The sequence below is a fragment of the Gracilinanus agilis genome, chromosome 1 (genome assembly GCF_016433145.1).
Source record: "Gracilinanus agilis isolate LMUSP501 chromosome 1, AgileGrace, whole genome shotgun sequence".
NCBI lineage: Eukaryota > Metazoa > Chordata > Mammalia > Didelphimorphia > Didelphidae > Gracilinanus > Gracilinanus agilis.
Genome location: NC_058130.1, coordinates 103,414,491 through 103,436,289, shown reverse-complemented (window position 1 = coordinate 103,436,289; position 21,799 = coordinate 103,414,491).

Genomic DNA, 21,799 nt, shown 5'->3' with positions numbered 1-21,799 from the left:
ATTTATTTCATTTGTGCCCTAATAGAATGCAGACTTCAACCAAAAACAACATTAGTAAAAATATTTCTAATCATTATAAATGGGTAACTAGATGGTACAGTGGAAAGAGTGGTGGGTCTGAAGTCAGGAAGACCTGAGTTCAAATACAGCCTCATATTCTTATTAGCCGTATGACCCTGGTTAGGTCATGTAACCATATTTGCCTCAATTTCTTCATCTATAAAATTATCTGGAAAAGGAAATGGCAAACCTCTCCAGTATCTCTGCCAAGAAAATTCCAAATGGTGTCATTAAAGTCTGAAACTACAGAACAATAACAAATCATTATAAATAATAATGTTTCTCTATGTGCATATTTGTGTATATGTGTGTATGCACACGCATATATATATATATATATATATCACTAATTAGGATTCATATCTACTATCAGAATCTTAGTCTGCCATCACTACCCTAGCATGGGTTAAACTAATATTTTTTTTCATCTTTTCCTAAAAGGACACAGCTATTCTAGGCACTGAGTCTCTGTTCTTCTTTTGAAATAGTTTCCTATGCCAATGTGGCTTCCCAATCAATTTGGGGCCATGAAAAGTCCCATTAAGACATAATCCTTTACTTTTAGACTTGGTAGACTTATGGCACCAGAAGCCACCTTACTCTGATTTACTGACAAGAAATGTTTTTGGAGACAAAAGACCAGTGAGGAACATGACTGTATGTAATAAAAGAGAGAAACGGCAATTCAGAGTATTAACAGTAGCTGATATTTAACTTTTAGTAACTTGGGCAGATATAGGGGAGAAATCTGATTGCCAGAAAAAGTAAACTGGAGAAAAGGATGTAATAGATTTGGGAGAAGAGAATTATTAACATAAAGAAATCATATTAAAATGATTTTTGAAAATCTATACTTAAAGGCATTATTCTTCTTTCTTAACTTAGTTGTAAAGATGCCAAAGTCAGCTTCGAGGTCTATGAATTGGTTTAAATTACTTGAATTACTTTGGATTAATATTTTATTTTATTTTTAGTAGATTTCCTCTGGTTATGGTACTTGCATAGGTTTTTAGACACTGAAGATTTAGATGCTGAGATTTTCACGTATTTATTAATGCTACAGTGGCCAGGATTTTGATTTCTTACAATTATGGTAACAAAATTACAAAGACAAAATACAATGGGATAAAATGTACCACAAAGGTACTTAAAAGGTCTGTCATTTTATTGGTATGGATACTCCTTTTACAGATCCAGATTGCAACTTCTTTTACAAATGAATACATGCTTAGGAAAATTGCTATGACAAAATAATTCTTTAGCCCGGACATAGTTTCATTATGAAAATCTCCAAACTTATTTATGTTGATGGATGTGCAAGATATATAGTCCATCATAGGACCAATACTTCAAACCTTTCAAGATTGTTAGAACTGGCCAGAAAATTTGTTCCAACAACAAAACCTTCAAGAAGCCAGAATCCTCTTCAGTCTAAAATGAGGCAGAAGAATAGACCTTGATGAGTTTTAGCCTTGCCGGCACTTATAGAATGATCATCAGACTTTAAATACAACCCAGAATGTACTATTAAACTAGACTCAATAATTAGCACTCCACCAGTACAAAGTATTTTATCTACATTATTTTAATTCAGTCCTTAAAATAACTCTGTGGCTAGGAAGCACAGGCATTATATTCCACATTTCATGAATGGTGAAACTAAGGTGTAGAAAAATATGAAGCAGCAAAATTGGGAACTGGCAGAGCTGGGATTTGAAACCAGAGTTTCTAGAACAAAGTCCTTCATTTTTTTCCTATCATATAATCCTTACAGAGTGAACTCTTATAGGACTAATCTAGGACACAGGTCAAGTGATACGAAAGATTGCTCACAATCAACCTACATTAATGATTTTCAACAATGGGCTGAGTCCAATTTTGATCAAAGGTAACACAGCTAAACCACTAAATTCTTGGAAGATATGGATAAACAAAAAATGAATCTGGTCAATTCTATCTTTCCCAAATAAAATATTATTGAAATTATTTATTTACGCATGAAAATTATTTCTTTACACAGTGTATCTTTGAAAATGACTTCTTTTATTGAAACAATTACATTTTCCCTGAATTATAGGTAGCAGTGGAATATAATAGATAAGCAAATATGATTACAGAGCAGCTGCAACTAATATTGTTATAAAAGCTAAATTGTATATTGGGACATGAAAAGGGAAACAATAATGATCACTTTTATTTCCCATAAATTGAGTTATAACAATTTCCTTTATCAAGGATGAAGCAACCCTTTACCTTACCTAAAGTAATAAAACTTCATCTATTTAAAGCTTCTGAGTTTTTAACCTTTAAGTGTAGATAACTTCTAATCAGCTGTTTAGAATGTCAAAAAACTATGGCCTGCTGAAAGCAGTTTGCCTATCCCTGATGTAAGGACTGGTTTTGGGAAATTCCTGAGGATGCACCTATTTATTATTCTAACCTTAATGAACAACCAAAACAAGTATTCAAATAACAATAGCCAAAAAATATAGGCCACTCCTATTTTAAGTGACACTTTATGAAGGAATTACAGATGTACATAAGAATAGAGAGAACTTTTCACCTTGGAAATCACAGTTCTGATCAACATAAAGAATAAACTCACAACATTAAAATTTAAATTTCAAATTATTTAGAGTAGAATGTGAGTTCCTTGAGGGAAGAAGCAGTTTTTCTTTTTTTTTTTCCATGTGGAAGAAAGGGTCAGCAAAGAAAATAGTTCCTTTACAGTATTGTATATCAAGCTAGGCATTATCTCTAATTCTATCACTATTTAATGTAAACTTAAATCCAAATACTTTATTCTGATATGATTTTACCCCTATTTACCACCTCTATAAACACTGCCACCAGCATCTTCAAGCTTCTCCCCAAATCTTTCTTGAACTGATTGATAAAATAACAATGCTAAGATAAATTTTCTAACAACAAGAAACAGAGTTTTAATTTCACAGACAGCAATGGTAATGATACTAATAATAACTGACATTTATTCAGTGTGTAGTGGCTTGAAAATTTTTCCACATTCATTATCCCACTTAATCTTTTGAGCAACCTTGAAAGGTAAATAGTTCATTAGCTATTATTTGCATTTTAATGGTAAGAAAACTGGATCAGAAAGGTTTTTTATTTGTTGAAAATAATAGTTATCCTGAACATGTAACTACTCCTATCCACCTTTATAGATATGAATATAAGCTCCTTAAGGGAAAGAATTGAGTTTTTTTTAAATACATTACACTTAGCATAATTTAAATAGTAGGTGCTTCAAAATGATTATGGAAATATAATAAAATGAATTGTTTCCCTAAAGAGCTTGAATTTTTATTTAATTTTGCTTTTCCCAGCATCCATTAATATGAACATATTTTATGAATAAAATGTAGTTATACTGTACTAAATCTAACCCCTCTTGCCTCAGTGATAAATTTATTCTTTTAAGTGTGAAGCAACCCACAAAGATAAATTTTATTCTACATTGGCATGGGCATTGTACCCCCAAAACTATAGAAGTGTTTTCAGGCAAACTAGAATCAGGGAAATTCCTTTGCCCCCTTCCATCCTTGTGATTTCTAACCCAAAAACATCTGATAATTTCTATAAGACCCTGAGAGGATTATCCTCCTTGGATTATCTTTAGATCTGAGATGTACAGAGAAAACCTCCTCAATACCATCAGACTGTATCTCAGACATCCATCTGTCCCCTAAACTATGAGGGTCTTCAGGCAGACTCTGGTCAGATGACTAATCCCTCCCCAATCAAATGCCAGAGTGTTTACCACTCTGGAATCACATCCTCACCTTGACACAGCATCACGTCCCCACTGTTGTAAAGAATATATAATCCCCAGAATTGATGGATTCTGGGAGCAGCCTTTCATCTTGCTGCTCCACCTATACTATCCTCCTGGCCAGATTCAACATTACTTTCTAAATTAATAAATGTCTCCTTTTATTTTTAAGCTAAGCTTTGGAGTCTTGCATTCTTGCAAAAGGTATCCTTCCCAAACCCCGGGGGTTCACCTCTGCACCCCACAACATACATCTGATTTTCATTTGCAGATTGAAACAAGTTGCTCTATTGGAAATCCTGGAAGTCCTGGGGGAAGTAACCAATTGCTCTTAGAATTTGTGATAGAGAAAAAGTACAAATCTCAGCTTAATCTGTTTAAAATGCACCTGAGATTTTAGGAAAAGCAAATTTAAAGATTTCAGATGTCAGGTTTCATGATCTAAAAGTATAAAGGAAGTAAAGAGGTATAAGAGATGCCCTAGAATGAAATTATAAGAACACAAAGAGAAACAATCCCAATGATCAAGAAAACCTAAATTTATTATTTCCCTCATAAAAATACCTTATACATAATTTGCTTAATTCTTTCAAAATTATATTAACTCTAACCTAGATTTCTTGACTAGAAGAGACTGGTATGTGTGCTTAGGAAACTCATTAATCAATATATATTTAACAAAGAAATATACAAATGGTGGAAGCAGGAACAGATGACAGAGGATGAAAATAAAATTTGATATCCTCCTTTAATTAAGAGTCAGGAATGCTAACGTTCAGACTGAGCAAAGGAAAAGAAAAAAGTTTTACTTGTTTGTTTTAAAGTTATGTTTGGATGAGTTCAAAGAAGGATAAGATCTTTGCATAGGGATGGATGGATCAATGATACCTGAAAATGGAGGCTGTCACATCTGTTTGATTTTAACTTTGTTTCTAGTCTATTTGTTTTTCTTTTTTCAGCAAAATAAATTGGTCTTTGTACTATAGCTATTAATATAATGATTAACATGAGGTTGATACTAAAGAAAAAGAACATAGTATTACCTAGCTTGAGTGCTTGGGTCTCCAAATGCTCCATGAATGGAAGAGAAGGGGAAAGACAGACAGACAGACATAGAAAAAGAGACAGTCAGACAGATACAGAGGGACACAATCACAGGGGCAAAGACTGGGAGAGAGAAAGAGACAGAGAGATAGATGTAGAAACAGCCTGGGTTAAAATGGATGCTTAATAAATATTTGTTTATTGATGTTATTATTATTTGATTCATTAATAATGGGGTTTCCTATTGTGTATCGATTAGGGTAAATGGTTGCTTTATCTGGTCTAAGACTCAAATTCTGTGATTCTGTGACTGCGACTGTAAAGAATAAATAGCTCTATTATAATGTGTCTGTGTCACTTAGACAAGTTTGTTTCAGTAGGGAAAAAAATGACATTTATTTAATTAGCCTGTGTACCTTTTAAAACCATACAAATTTCCAGGAAAAAAAAAACTGTGAACATTGACATTAAAAATGTATAGCAGCCTAGTCTAACGAATTCTGTTTTTCTTTGCTTTGTGAGTAATTGTGTCTGTTCTTTTCCTTAACGAATATATTTTTCTTAAGAGATGAGGCTAACAAACCTGTGCATGAGTCTTCCAAGATGATTGCCTCAGAAGCTTATCGGTGCATGCCTCCTGCCATGTATTGTATCAACAGACTGCAGGGGATTCAACAAATTGGACATGCTGTTGTAAAGTCCCTGACTTTCCATTTATCTTCCTCTGATATGTCTTTGAATACTCATTTCATTTCTTTGTGGAAAATTGAATGTTAATTTTTCTTGCGTTTTTGTTGAATTCAAGGAAAATTATATTTAGGCACAGGAAAACAGAAAGTTAATAATTTATTTTATATTCTGTTTTAGTTCACAGTGAGATGGTCAGATATTATTGTGCAGATGCAGGGTTGAGTAAGCAGGTGGCAACACTTCTCTACGGCCCTAAAAGAATATTTAATGATCCACAGGATTTAAAATTGTTATGAAATATGGAGCACAACTACTTAAATCCATCCTTTTTAAGATGTCCACACAAAAACCCATGAAATATAATGGTTTGACCTGACCCAATTGAAATTCAGGTAAACTGAGGCACAAAGTTCTAAGTATATTCAATGTATTGATAAGACTAACAATTGCCAATAAAATGGTTCAGTTCCTCAGCCAGCCAAAAGATCACACGGTGTTGTTACAAGGCTTCATTTTGTCTGAACAAGCATAAGAGAAGGAAGAACAGAAAGTATCCCAGGTGAAAAATGTGACTGGTTACAAATCAGGTATCATAGATGATGGAAAACAGTATGATTGGATAGAAATCTGGAATGCAGACAGAGCAACTATCCCTCCTTTCATCTCATTGTTATGCAAAGCTCATCTGTAGAGTCCACCTGCAAGGAGAGTCACATAGGTAAAAGACCAAAATTTCTTGAAAAACAACCAGTGTTTTAATGATAATTCTTCCTGATACCCACCTGTATTTTGCGAAACTTGTTAAAGAAATAAGCGATCTCCCTTAATTGTAAAGGGATATGAAAACCAGTTTGCATGCCTCCTTTAATTGTACATAGACAATAAAATATGTAGAGGTAATATGTTTCTTTGAATTAAGGGGATTTATAAAGCTAAATTCCTGAATTTGGAAAAATAGCTTAGGCAATTACAAAATATATTAGAAAATGGAATCAAATATAAAATGTAAAATTAGTATTTTATCATCTCAGACCAATGCTATACACTTAATAAACAGCAGAATAGAAATGTGAAATCATGACTGTTGATTATATAAAAAAGAATGAAAAATATTGATTTCTAGATGATAGTTTCAAGTGGAATACCCTAAGTATTAGCTAGCCATTGGCCTTATTTTGAATTACAAACCAAAATGAAAAGATGGCTCGTAAGTTATTCTTGGAGAAGCAATAAAAAAGTTGAGGGGAGTTGGAAAATCCCTTAAATGTACAAACAAAAACAAAAAAAATATATAATGAAATTGTTGTTTTACCTTGCATTTCTCATGAGGTGAATAAGCAAGAAGACTATAAGAACAAAAAAAATTAATAATTTTCAAAACATATATGCCAACTTCTTTTTATAAAGGATGAAAAAGATGAAAAAAGATTTTATTAACTTTAAAAAATAATCCAAACAAGTCAACACATATTTTGCTTTTTTAGTAACTTTAAAGAGAAATTGATACTGAAAAAGATTGAAAATGGTAGGAAAAAATGGTTCAGGATAAATGAGTTTCAATAAAAGAGAGCTCCACTTACATATAGTGAATAATTTCTTTAAGAGGAGATATGTATTGTGCTTACCTGTTGAACCCTGATCAAGCATTACCAACAAACAAAACTGATAAACAATAGTTCATAAGATCTTGGAATAAACTCCAAATTATGTCTGCATGAACATCTGACTTAAAAGCATTTTCTCAATATCAACACCAAATGAATAGAAAGAGAAAAAAATTAAAAGGCATCATATGTAAATATAATACTTCACTATTAAAATAGAAAATAAATAAAACAAAAGAAGCAAAATGGAGCCAAATTGCCAGCATTATGCAACAATCTATTCTCATTTTTTGACAATGAAATCACCACATTGGAACTCAAACATCTTTATATCCAGTGTGCTATTTGTAGAAACTGAAATGGCACTTAAGAAGATGAGGTTCAGAAAACAACTTGCTCTGACCAAGTACACAGAAGGAGGCTAGAAGCAATAGAATAGATAAATATTAGATAAAGCATATATTAAGCACTTACAATTTTTTCAGGTGCAAAACAATTTGAAAAGATTCAAGCAACTGATTTATAAAGATATTTTAAATGTAGGAAGAAATAAAGTGTGTCATTGATTTTGTGGGAAGTAATGATTATATTACATTTCAAGAGTTTTAACATACAATAGATATTTTATTTTCTCTCCTGAGTTCCAGAGACCAAAACACAAACCAGTGGCCACATATTCTAGTAAAAATTTAGAAATGCTAAAAAGTGAAATAAAGTTCATGAGGAGAGTTTCTTATAATTTAATATGACTACTTTAGGTTTTGTTTATTTGTTTTTGCTATGTTCAGGTACAGGACAGACTGAATGACTTCTGAAGTTCTTTCTATCTCTAGGATTCTTTCAGAAATATATGGCACACAAAATGTGTCAAAAGAAAATGGAAATTGAAATGCATGGTGAAATCACGTTCCAGAAATATCTTTGATACATAGAGGAAGTCTTCTTAGTCTATTTTGGTGTCTTTGTCACTGTCTCTGTTTCTCTCTGTTTCTGTCTGTCTATCTGTGTCTCTGTCTGTACTTCCCTCTCTGTATGGGTGTCTGCCTGTCTCTGTCTACATCTCTTCTCACTTTGTGCTCTTATTAGTTTAAATCATTGCCTAGAGGGATAGAGACATTAAATGGTCATATAGAAACTCCCCTTAATTCTAGTATTTTAACTGAGTGTACAAGGCTCTACATCTTCATAAACAGAGCTTTAAATAACCATTTATTGAGCATCTGCTATATATTGAATATTGCATTCAAAGATAAATAAGACATTGACTTTATTTCTCATAGAGCTTAAAATTCCATGATTCTATCCATGCACAGATGCATCAATATAGACTAGAAGTTTAGCCATTGTTAATGACATTGGAGCATCAGTAGGACCAACATTCCTAGTGTTATATTAATAGGAGGTCACTAACTCTATTTAATGTAATAGAAGATGATGTACAGAGAGGATAGGATGGTACTTCTCCTTTATAACAGTTGTCCAGGCAGGATCCTTCAGGTCAAAGTGGTTTATCCCTTCAGGACCCACCTGAGGTTAATTTATATTATTAAATTGGGCTCTTCAGCTGGGATAACGTTGGTAATCTGACTGCGTTGGCTCCCTTCCCAAATAAGCTTTTGAAACCGATTTAGGAAGGTACTTTAGACTTATTTGGTAAGACGGATAATGGTAAGGGATTGAGGTATTAGGAGACCCTACTTAAATTGCTACTAATGAAACTCTAACTGCTGGCAGTGAAGAGTCAAGATGATAGCTTCCTCTGGTCCGGCCTGGCCAGGGCTAAACCAGAGTAGGTAAACTGCTGGGAATCTTCAGCTTCTTCTTCTGTAGATCTTAAGCCTTAACAGTTGAGATATATCCACCCTTTCCACCCTCTTCTTCGTCTCCTGCCCACTTCCCGGATCCCTCCCGGGCCCTGGGAAACCTAGATAGCTAAGATGGTGAATCTCCTAAATATTTAAGGGCAGTAGACACAGAGGTGGTAGTCAAGTACAGGTTGATAACGGTACAGGGAAAACACAGGAGGAGCTTGCAAGGTAGTGTTTGCAACTCTCTATCTCCAAGACCAGCATCCATACTGATCTCTAGCCTCAGGACAGGAAAAGACCCAGAACCTCTGCCAGGGTTCTCAACTGCCCTCTCTCCTGAGTCCCACATGCCTCTCTGGGAACATTCTATCCAACTGACTTATCTGTCAATCAAAGGTGAACTTCAAGCTCCCAGAGATTCAATATAACACTAGTTGGGGACATATTGTTAATTGAGTCATTAAAGAAGTTTATAGTGATTTAAGTTGTCATTTGTATCTACCTACTTTATGAAAATCAGCATGGCATAATGACTAGATGTTGGACTTGGGTTCAGGAAGACATGGGTTCAAATCTAGCCCTGTCCTCCAAAAGTTATTGGTCAAATCTCTCCATCTCTCAGGAATTCAAGAAACTCCCTAGGACTTATTTACCTAGGAATATAACACTTACAAATTACATTGGATGAAAGAGTATCCAAGCCAGTAATTCTGCACATCAGTAAAATAACAGATTCTTTGATAGATCTGACTCCATTCTTCTACTATTCTCCTCATTCTCTGTTGTCTAGTTCAAGTTAAGTAATACTTTCATCAGTAAAAGAAAATTTAGAATGGAAAACAGCAATTACTCTAGGCATTCTATTTTGGAAAATCCCCAGGCAGTTGGTAAGAATGCCATTAGAGAAAAACTGGCATAAATTTTACTCTTGATATGTTCCCATATAACTGACCAAAATCAAAATACCAGGGTCTTGTTTAGAAGGAATAAAGGGGAAGGAGGACCATCCAGGAAATGAGTTGCTTGGCCTGAATTAGATTTCTATGCCTATCAGCAGACAGCCCTATCTATCCCTGAAGTAATGGTTTCGGACACTGAGAACTAATGAGAACACTGAATTTCCCCCTATCTCCAAGTAAATAGTTTGTTCTTTAAGGACCTCATCTATGTGACTCATAAGAACATTTCAATTAAAAGCTGGCCTCAGGGGAGTGGTGCATATTAAAACTGGTTTTCATAACTTGCAATTTGATTTCTAAATGTTTCTGAGAATATAGCTTGGTCCACTGTGAATGCTCAATTTGTTCTGCCTTTGGGGCTGATTGTTTTACACATGAGATTGGGTTTATTGGGTTGATATTTTTTTTTGTATTTCAATAAGGGAAATAAAATGCTCAACAACAACTTTAATAATAATATCATTTAAAAGGTTTGCAAAATGTATTACAAATATTATTTTATTTTTTTCTTTACACCAGTGCTGCAGAGAGGTGTTATTATTATCCCTGTTTTTCAGAAGAGGAAACTGAAATTGAAAGAGGTTAGTGATTTATCTATAGCTAGTAAGTGTCAGAGGCTCAATTAAAACTTGGATCTTCCTAACTCTTAAAACCAGGACATTGAAGTGTTTCAGGGATCCTCTACTGACTTCTAAATGAAGTCTAAACTCAATATCCTCACATTCAAATCTTCATGATCTAACCTCCAGCCTAGCCCCCTTATATTCTATTCCCTATAGTTGCTCTGTTATTTTTGTTCGTACAATTACTTTTGCCTTAAATTCCCTTTCTTTATATCTAAACATGTGCTGGTAAATATTAAACTGGCTCTAAATCTTCACAATATTTTTTAGCCTAGACAATTAAATAAACAATCAAGTCATGATTTATATTAATTGCTGATATCTGTGATATGAATGTTCACACTTGAAAATTTAATAATAAACTCTCAAGTTGGCTTAAGCTAGCTCCTCGATATTACAGCTTATGTCTCTTCTGGAAGAAATAATTTCTCTCTTTGGAAAGAAGTTAGCTCAGATTATTCTCTTATACTCTCTCTGATCATTTTTTTTTCAGAAGTGTGTTCTCCTACTCTCAATTCCCATCAAACTATTTTATTTGAATTTATAAGGATAGCAACATTTAGAACTTAAAGGGACTTAAAGAGATCAATTACTCCATCCCTCTATCTTTGTAGATGATAGAACTTTGATGCCAACTCCTTTCTTCTTGAAACTCCATGACTATTTCCCCTGCACCATACATAATGTTTCTCATAGATAAAATATAGTGCTATGAAAAGTGTTGGACACAGTCAGTGAACCTGGGTTCAAATCCTAATTTTGACTTTTAACTGCTTATGTGACCTTAGGCAAGTCACATCATTTCTCTGGGTTTCAGTTTTCTCATCTGATAAAGGAAGTAGGCTTTATAATATGAGTTCAAATTTCCTCCTCTCTCTAATAAAATAACCCCATCATCCTGTCAACTATAGACTTGCCTTTACTAACCTACTATTTTATATCAACTCATAAATTTCATAATTTCATAAATAATTTCATAAATTTCATAAATAATTCACAGAACTTTAATAGCATAAATTTAGCATAGCACATTTCATAAATAATTCATAGCATAAATTTCATCTTTTTTTTAACCCTTACCTTCTGTCTAAGTATCAATTCTTAAAAAAAAATTCAAGGACTATAAAATGTAGGTTAAGTGACTTGACTAGGGAGGTATCTGAAGGCAGATTTGAACCCATGTCCTCCTGACTCCAGGGATGGTGCTCTATTCACTGTGCTACCAAGCTGTCCCTGTATCTTCTTCATGTTTATATCTATTATAGAATCTTATTCATTGCAGGACTCAGTAAGTGTTCAGTCTAATTGCTAAGGCACAAGATTACTGGGATGGAAATATGCCCAAGAGAGATACAAAAAAAAAAAAAAAACAAAAAAAAAAAAAAACAACCCAAAACAGGAACTAAATGATAAGCTGAAGAGGTGTCAACTGCAAGCAGAATGAGAAAAGGATTTAAGGAAGCAATAAAAATACCAGTTGAGGCCATGTGGTGCAGCTGTGGAATTATTAGTGACAGACAGATGGGTTGGTGTAGCAATTGTCTCTGATTGCAGCATAATGTGGGCTGCTTTGGGTTGTGCTGACGACACTACCAGTGTGAATCTTTGGACCAGAATAGCTGATCACTAACCATTTGCTAACAACTTGCCATCTAATGTTTTACTGGCTCCAACTTCCATTTCCAGTCTCATTTTACATTATGCTCCCATATACACCCAATTCTAGCCAAACTGGACTTCAAGATATTCTCTGAAGTCATCACTTCATTTCCATCCTCCTTCTAACCAGCCAGGCTGTCCAATGGACTAGAATGCAATCTGTTCTCATCTAGAGCTGGGAGAATCTCTATCTTCCTATAAAAGAAACTCAAGTGCCTTGATAGTCTCCTCAGATGAAAATGATCTCTCTCTTAAGATTCCTCCAGATGACTTTTCTTGCATCCCTTCCTTGTCCCAAACATGGCATCCTTTGTGTTATATTTATGTGATTTAATGTTGGTGCCTTCCAGGAGATTGTCATATGTTGGTATTTTCATCTTCATGTCACGAGAACCTTGCCCGGAACAGTTACCTAATATTTGTTTATTTGAACAAAATTTTCTTTGCCTTAAGAGAGAAAATGAAGCAGCCACTGAGAATATAGACATGCAATGTGTTTGTTATTTTACATTAATATAACATTGTAACATTTGTAAGAGGGCTTTAAATATAGTACAGAAAAAAAGAACTTAACTACACACTTTCTTCATTTTTTCCCCATTATCACTAACAGTTCGTTAGGTTTCTGATGTCCAAAGGAAAGTGCTTAAGAGCTACAGATGTTGATAATTCTGTTAATTTATCAATAAAAAGCCATTTACTTTTGCTTTCTAGAAAAAAGGTATTTATTGAATAAAAAAATAATAAAATTAGGAGTATCCCCTCTTATTTTTAACTCAAAGGCATTGCTGTTACTACAAAAGAATAAATAAAAATCAGAGAGCCTACATTCAACCAAAGCACAATATGATAAGAGATGCAGTGGGGCTAGAAAACCAATTTCAAATCTCTCCAGGAACCAGTGAGAATTTCAACTGTATTTAGAATCCCTTAGATTTAGTAGCTTTCCCGCTGTGCCAATTCACTGTATGATCATGAACTTCATTACAAGTGATCTAGTCTATATAAACCTAACAAATCAACCCTGTCATTACAAATGCTTAAAAAGAAAAAAAAAGGGTTATGATTGAATCCTTGAAGATATTTAGATGGTCTTTTTTGCATACAAGGGCACACAATGTGGAATGCTTGTCAAATAACATTCAGATTTAGAATGCAGAGGGGGAAAAAAAGAAACATTAAAAAGAGAACCAGAACAAATTGAGTTTATTTCTCCCATATTCCTGGTTCAGAACGTACACTGAAAATTCTCATTGACTTAATGCAAGCATGTAGCACAGAAGCCAAGATGTCGATAGAATTCCAATACTGAAGAGTTTTATTTTTTAATACTTCAAACGAATATGATGGCAGTCATAGCCACATCCCAAGAATGTGTTACTTTGCCATTAGATAATGGTAAAACTTTCAGATAAATATTCTTTGAGGCAAGGAACAAATATCCTCAAAGAAAAGGAAGACCAAGTCTCTGTGAATCTGATAGCAAAAGAACACATTGATAGGAAAAATAAAAAGAAAGTTATTCAATCAACTGGTTATTCTGTCAATGTGTCCCCAAAAGTCTAGTTTGAGGGTTTTTTTCCTCCAGTGAATTATTCAGTGACATAGAGACATTTTCACAGGTGTTCTTGCTGCCTCAGCAGTAGGGGTTATTAACTTACAAATAAAGGCTTTTAAGATTGCAAGGAAGAAAAATTAGAGAGGTACAGGGAAATTTAACCCCAATGATATTGTTTTTCTTATGCCACTTAAATTAGGCAATGCCTATCTTTGACTTCGTGAGCATAACACCTGAGCAATTCAGCCATAATAAGCAGGCAAAAAAGGGTAAAGCCAGGAATGAGCTGAATCAATAGATCAATTAGCAGCACCCTGCTTGGCATAATTGACAAAATGCTCTATTTCCTAAAAATTGTATCAAATAAAACACTTCTTTTCAACAAAAAGTATTAAAATACACTTTAAAGGTACAATAAGTCTAATCAATTTAGAAGGATTGAAAGGCTTTATGGCATTCGATGAAATGAGATGAAGCTAACCAAGAAATGGATCCTCACTAGTTGGAGTCAGTCAGACCCTGTGGAGTTTGGATAGGCAAGCTGGTATGGAATAGAGTACAAGACAGCTCTGTCTTAACATAAATGGACCATTCCACAGACCAAACCCTTCCCTAGCATGGGTACGCCTTTCCTTTACCCCCTCTCTCACCAGCTGGAGGAGCTTCAGAGACTTGGGAAGACCCTTGACTTGAGACTACATCAGGGCTGCTACCACTGTTCAGTCTTCCAGAAGTCTGAGCTGGAGCCAAAGCCAGTTCAAGGACAAGTCCTGCCACCCAGGAGTAAAATTTACTGAATATGAATTTATATAAAGCAAGAATTGTCTTTATTTTCCAAACTTAGAACTACCCGGTGGTGGAATGGTTCCAGTTCAGTCTCTGAGAAAAAATCCTAGGGATAGAAACATAGAAAACAGACTTTACCTTCCTCCTCCCCAAATGCAGACCCCACTTGGAGAAAACAAACAAACAAACAAACAAACAAACAAACAAAAAAACTTCAGAACAAATTATCTTCTAAACACTGAAATGTCAGAATATTTTAACTTTCCTTCATCTCCCTATCAATGCCTTTGGAAGAGCAATGAATGAATGAAAGGAGCTTCTGCCCTGGGAGCCTAATGAGGAAAGAGAGCTTTAGGTTTCTACAAAGAGAGTAACAGAAAGCGACTACAAGTATAAGAGAAATTTCTGTGGACCCCATAAATGAAAGAAATGGATTTCTAGACACGAGGAGGTGAGAGTGACCCCTACCTCTGCTTTTTCATATGTGTTCACTGAGCTTCCCCCTAATCACTACATGTAGTTGTAGAGAGTATGACTGTTTTTATATTATTTGGTGGGATTGTTATCAGCCATAATTTGTTTTATCTTCCTAGTTAATACCCCCTTCAAAAATACTGACTAGTGTTAATTGTTTAAATCATATTGAAGAGATATTAAGTGGCACGTAGTTGGGTGGAGCACTCCAAATGACAGCTCATGAGCATTTTTAGAAATATCCCTAGGCACTCACGTTTTTCTCATATAACTCTTGGGATCCTGGACCACTAATTCAATAGAAGTTGGAAGAATGCTTCCAAAAATATGTGTGACATAAGCAAATAATTTGGACATTGACAGCTAAATAGTGCAGGATAAAATTAGAACTCTGGAGATCATAAATAAACAGACTTGTATGAAAATATTTATAGCCATGCTTTTTGTGGTGGCAAAAAACTAGAAAATGAGGGGATGCCCTTCAATTGGGGAATGGCTGAACATATTGTGGTATATGCTAGTGATGGAATACTATTGTGCTCCAAGGAATAATAAACTGGAGGAATTCCATGTGAACTGGAAAGACCTCCAGGAATTGATGCAGAGTGAAAGGAGTAGAGACAGAAGAACATTATACACAGAGATCAATGCACTGTGGTAAAATAGAATGCAATGGACTTCTCTACCAGCAGCAATGCTATGACCCAGGACAATTCTGAGGGACTTACGAAAAAGAATGCTACCCATATTCAGAGGAAGAACTACAGGAGTGGAAACACAGAAGAAAAACAACTGCTTAAACACACGGGTTGAGGTGGACATGGTTGGGAATGTAGACTTGAAACTACCACACCAGTGCAACTATCAACAATTTGGAAATAGGTCTTGATCAATGACACATGTTAAAACCAGTGGAAATGCTCATTGGCTATGGTTCGGGGGAGGTGGGGGGGGTGAAGGGGAAAGTAAGAGCATGAACCATGTAACCACGTTAACTTTTCTAAAAAATAAATATTATTAAAGTGAAAAAAATAGAACTCTCTACTCAGAAATTTGGGGCTTAAAAACATTTTTTTCCTTTCCTTGCTTAGAAAAAGAGTCAAGGAAGAAAAGAAGATAGTTGGCTTTACTTTGTTTAAAATTTTGCAAAGCCAGCTATTTTTGTCTCACTGTAAATAGTCTGTGAAAGGTCACTAATATCTAGTGTAGGGAAGGATTAGGAAAAGGAAATTATGCAAACTTCCTCAATTAATATGAACACTATGCAAATATTCCATTTGTCTTTTATTTCAGCTGAGTTAGCCAACCATTGATTATTTTCCTACTCAGCAACTTAGAGGCATTTGTTTTTCAGATTGCTCCATATTTTTTCTTCAGTGTGTAATAGAGAAGAACAAGATTTTTACAAAAGTTCAGTAGCAATAACAAGAAAAATATTATATTAAATTTTGAATCTGAAATCAAATATTTCATTTCACTTTCAACTTCAGTAGATATAATTTATTAGGCAATTATAAATTTAGAAACAGAAAATTCCTTATAGTTCAAACTAAACACCTGCAATTTACAGATGAATAAATTGAGAACCAGAGTAGAGGCTAAGTGACTTTCTCAAGATCTTCTGGGCACCGAGATCCTCCTATTACAGATGTATTACTCTTTCCACTTTACTCTGAAGCTTATTGATAGGAATTTAAGATTTTATTAAGTACAAATCCTATCTCCCTGAATCTTACAATATTAATAGAGGACAAAATTTGACAAAAAGAGATTTTATATAAATATTCATGTAAATTATAAATTATATACCTATTAATATATACATGAATCATGCCTTTTCTTTTATAATTCCTATATTTTTCTTACTTCCCCTTATTGCTCTCTTTAGCTCTGTTACAGCAAAGAATATATTTCATTCCTGTATAAGCCTATATCTAGTATCTAGTACTAAACCTTACAAATATAAGCATCCCAATAAATATTGATTAAATGAATTGAAGTTATGAGGCATTTGAGGAAGACTAGCACTTTTGGTTAGAGGGCTTGCTGAGCCCTTTTTGGTGTTGTTCATTCACTTTTGGTGTCTACCTCTCTCCCACCTGTGGCTCCAAGATGCTACAGCATGCATCCTGTCCCCTGGACTTTGTTAACTCTGGAAGAGTGGCATTGATGACCACTGCCAAGTAAAAATATCACTCTTGTGAAGTCATTGGTTATTTATTAAATTCTAAATTCTATAACCGATGATCTGTCACTCAATCTGGTCTCCATCTTTTTCCCAGAGGTTATTTATTACATTTCCTAAACCCACATATGCATATATGTGTATATATACTTATAAATGTACCTGTATATAAAGATATTCATCAGGGGAGTTCAAAGAAAGTGTCATAGAAAAGAGAAATTCAGTAGAAAACGAGAGGAAAGATATTCCAGGAAAAGGGAACAATATAGGGGAAAAGTGAGTATAATTACTCAGAAGGCAAAAGATTTGTCTAGTACTTAGAATGTACTGGTGGTTGAGGGAAAGTGAGTTAAAAGGGCATTAGATTATGAGAGCTTTAGCAAAGTACATCACATTTCTAGTCCTGTTCAAACTCTGAAAAAAGCAAAAATTTGCACAGGGTTTCATTTTGTTAGTCAACAATAAGATTAACTCAAAAATGTCTAATCTTGACAAGATAAAATTAAATTGACTAATTTGAATTAGTGCTTGGACACAATTTTGTGTCAACCACAATGTCACTGGTCTTTTCCATTTTTTTTATTATGAGGTTTCTAAATATGTATTTTACTCCAAGGAATGGGGCAATTTTAGCCCTTAATGATAGCACTTCCCTTCAATGGCTGTCAGATATATAGTACTGGGTCTTGGTGTGAGGAAGTCAGCTGTTTCAAGAGACATTGAATTGCCAAGTTGAAACAGGATCAGTTCTATTAAAATATGAAGGAAGATGGTCAGAAATGAAAAACAGTGCCTAGACCAGACAAGTTATTACTGAAAAACAGCCTAATTAGTCCTCAGAAAAAAAGCAAAGAACTTCAAAGAGACTTGGGCTCTAATGGGGTTGTTATTAATTCCTCTACACTGTGGTATATTGTCTTATAAGAAATTTTTATAGGTGAAGCTTACTTTTGCATTCAAGGTCATGCCAAAATGATTGCCTAAATAAAACCACATTAGACTGTAAAATCTGGGTGTGTTTTTCAGACTGTAAAATACCTTCCACTCTATCCCCCCCAAAAAGTGTTTCTTCGTACTAAGCCATAACAACATTGCAAGCAACTGTCAGAAAGCAGAAATAATAAATGCAATTTTTTCAGACCATAATGCAATAAAAATCATAATCAATAAGGGCTTGTGGAAAGGCAGATTTAAAACTAATTGGAGACTAAATAATCTAATTCTTCAAAACTGGTTGGTCAAAGAACAATAAGAATTTAAATTTAGGTTTTATGCTAAATATGATAGTTATAAAATAATATTATGGTTGCCAATTTAAATATATTACAGCTTAAGTCAGAATGAATTTTAGCAGCTTCATTTACAAAGAGGTAGAAAGAGTGAAAGTAGAAAAATGTAGATAAAGGGAGAGATTCCAATAAGTGTACCAGCCCTTTTCCTGAGAAGCCAGGCTCAGCCTCAGTGGGTCTTCCCCAAGACTCTGTCCTCATGTGTATTTCCTAGTAATCCTCAGCCAGAAGTCCCAGTGGTTTTTTCAGCCAGAGTTCCACCAACACAACTTCCTCCAAAGCCAAGGCAGTAATCTCTGGAACCAATCTCTCCAAAATCCAGGAAAGGAAGGCCAGCTACTCATCCAGCAAGCTGACACAGGATCCAGGGAAAAAAGTCTCCTCCTCCAGTCCACTCACTTATGCAGAGAGCATGACAGAATCCTTGAACTGGCCTTTTAAAGCCATTTTCTTAATATCACTTCCTATCACTCCCTCACTTTATGGGAACCAATTGTAGTCTTTCAATTTGCCTAGCACTGCCCAAGGTAGGTGGAGGGCATTGACTCTAGTAAGTGAGTGACTTGTGAACTTTCTTACTTAGTGTCAAGTAGGGATACTATAAGTTCTTGATTTGATTAGCTAAAAATAGACAAGGGGAGAGTTAACCCTATCTTCACAGAACAAATCAAAGAAACAATTATTGATTTCATTGAAGAGAATGACAATAAGGAAATAACTTATCAAAATCAATGGGATGCAGCTAAAGCAGTACTCAGTGGAAAATTTATATCCCTAAGTGCATATATCAACAAATTAGGAAGAGGTCAATGAAATAGGCATGCAAATTTAAAAAAAAAAACTAGAAAGAGAAAAAATTAAAAATCCCCCCAAAACACTAAATTGGAATCATAAAAATCAAAGAAAAAATTAATAAAATTGAAAGCAAAAGAACTATTGAACTAATACATAGGCCTAGGAGCTAGTACATTGGAAAAACAAATAAAATAAAGTACTAGTTAATCTAATAAAAAAAAGAAAGAAGAAAACCAAATCAACAGTATCAAAGATGAAAAGGGTGACCTCACCTCTAATTAAGAGGAAATTAAGGTAATTATTAAGAACTTTTTGGCCTAATTATATGGTAATAAAAATGATAATCTAGGTGAAATGGATGAATATTTATGAAAATATAAATTGCCTAGATTAATAGTAGAGGAAATAGAATACTTAAAGAATCCCATCTCAGAAAGAAATTTAACAAGTCATCAAAGAACTCCCTAAGAAAAAATTCCCAGGGCCTGTGATAATGAAATTAAATCTACCTTGCCCATTCTCAAATCTAATCACCAAAAGTGTAATCAACTTCACTTAACTCACAAATTGGGAGGTCTGTGACCCACTTGTGCTAGAGTGAGTGACAAATCAGAATTTACTAAGTGCATCCTGGGCAGTCCTAAGAAAAGCATCTGTTGTGATTGGACACCTAAACTAGGAGGAAGGTACAGGAAGTGACACATAAAAAACCCCTTTAAAAGAGAGTTCAGCTTCTCTCTTCTGGTTTGTGTCTTTGATCTGAAGGAGATATTCTGTTCTGGACCTGGGACCCTGAGAACTTGGTGAGACTGTTCTTCAATCTTTCCCTTAGAACAACACATGGTGAGTGTAAAGACAAAATTCTGTGACTGAAGTTCCTGCTTCATTCATCTCTGGCACTCTGGAGCCATCCCGCCTTGGGCTCAAGGCTGAGCCCCCTTTGACTAAGGGCTAATTAGATCTGCCTGTGTTGAACAAGGGGGCCTGGAACAAATTACTTAGTGTGTTATATTACTTATCCTATCCTATCCTCTTTCTGATTTTCTGCTTTTCTCTTCCTCTCCTCATTTGTAAATAAACTTCCAAAAAGAACATTTTAACTTGAGGTTATTCTTTATTTTATTTTTTTAAAACCCTTAACTTCTGTGTATTGGCTCATAGGTTGAAGAATATTAAGGGTAGGCAATGGGGGTCAAGTGACTTGGCCAGGGTCACACAGCTGGGAAGTGTCTGAGGCCGGATTTGAACCTAGGACTTCCTATCTCTAGGCCTGACTCTCAAACCACTGAGCTACACAGTTGCACCTGAGGTTATTCTTTATTTGTGGATAATTCAATTCCCTGGTGACCAAACGTTTTAATATTCACCCAATCAAAATCCCTCTTTCACCCCTTACAGGCCAGATGTATTCACAAGTGAATTTGTGAATTCTATAAAATATTTAAAGAACAATTAATCCCAATACTATACAAACTATTTGACAAAATAATCAAAGAAGGAGTTTTACCAAATTCCTTTTATGACACAAATTTGGTGCTGATTCCAAAGCCAGGCAAACTAAAAACAGAGAAAGAAAAGTATAGACCAATCTCCTTAATGAACATAGATGCAAAAATCTTAAATAGAATATGAACAAAGAGACTCCAACAAGTTATCACAAGGGTTATTCACTATGATCAAGTGGGATTTATGCCAGGAATGCAAGGATAATTTAATATTAGGAAAACTATCCACATAATTGACCATATCAATAACCAAACCAACAGAAATTACATGATTATCTCAACAGATGCATAAAAGGCCTTCAACAAAATACAGCACCCATTCCTATTGAAAAACACTAAAAAGTATAGGAATAGAAGGGCCTTTCCTAAAAATAATAAACAGTTTATATTTAAAACCATCAACAAGTATCTCCCACGATGGGGATAAATTAGAAGCCTTACCAATAAGATCAGGAGTGAAGTAAGCATGCCCATTATCACCTCTATTATTTAACATTATTCTAGAAACACTAGTGGTAGCAATTAGAGAAGAAAAAGAAATTGAAGGGATTAAAATAGGCAATCAGGAGAATAAACTATCACTCTTTGGAGATGATATAGTGGTCTACTTAAAGAATTCTAGAGAATCAAATAAAAAGCTAGTAGCAATAATCAACAATTTTAGCAGTGCTCATCAAAACAATATGGCAAGCCCAACTTTTGGGACATGAATCCACTATTTGACAAAAACTGCTGGGAAATTTGGAAAACAATATGGGAGAGATTAGGTTTAGATGAACATCTCACACCCTACACCAAGATAAATTCAGAATGGGTGAATGACTTGAATATAAAGAGGGAAACTATAAATAAGTTAAGTGAACACAAAATAGTATACCTGTCAGATCTCTGGGAAAGGAAAGATTTTAAAACCAAGCGAGAGTTAGAGAAAATTACAAAATGTAAATTAAATGGTTTTGATTATATT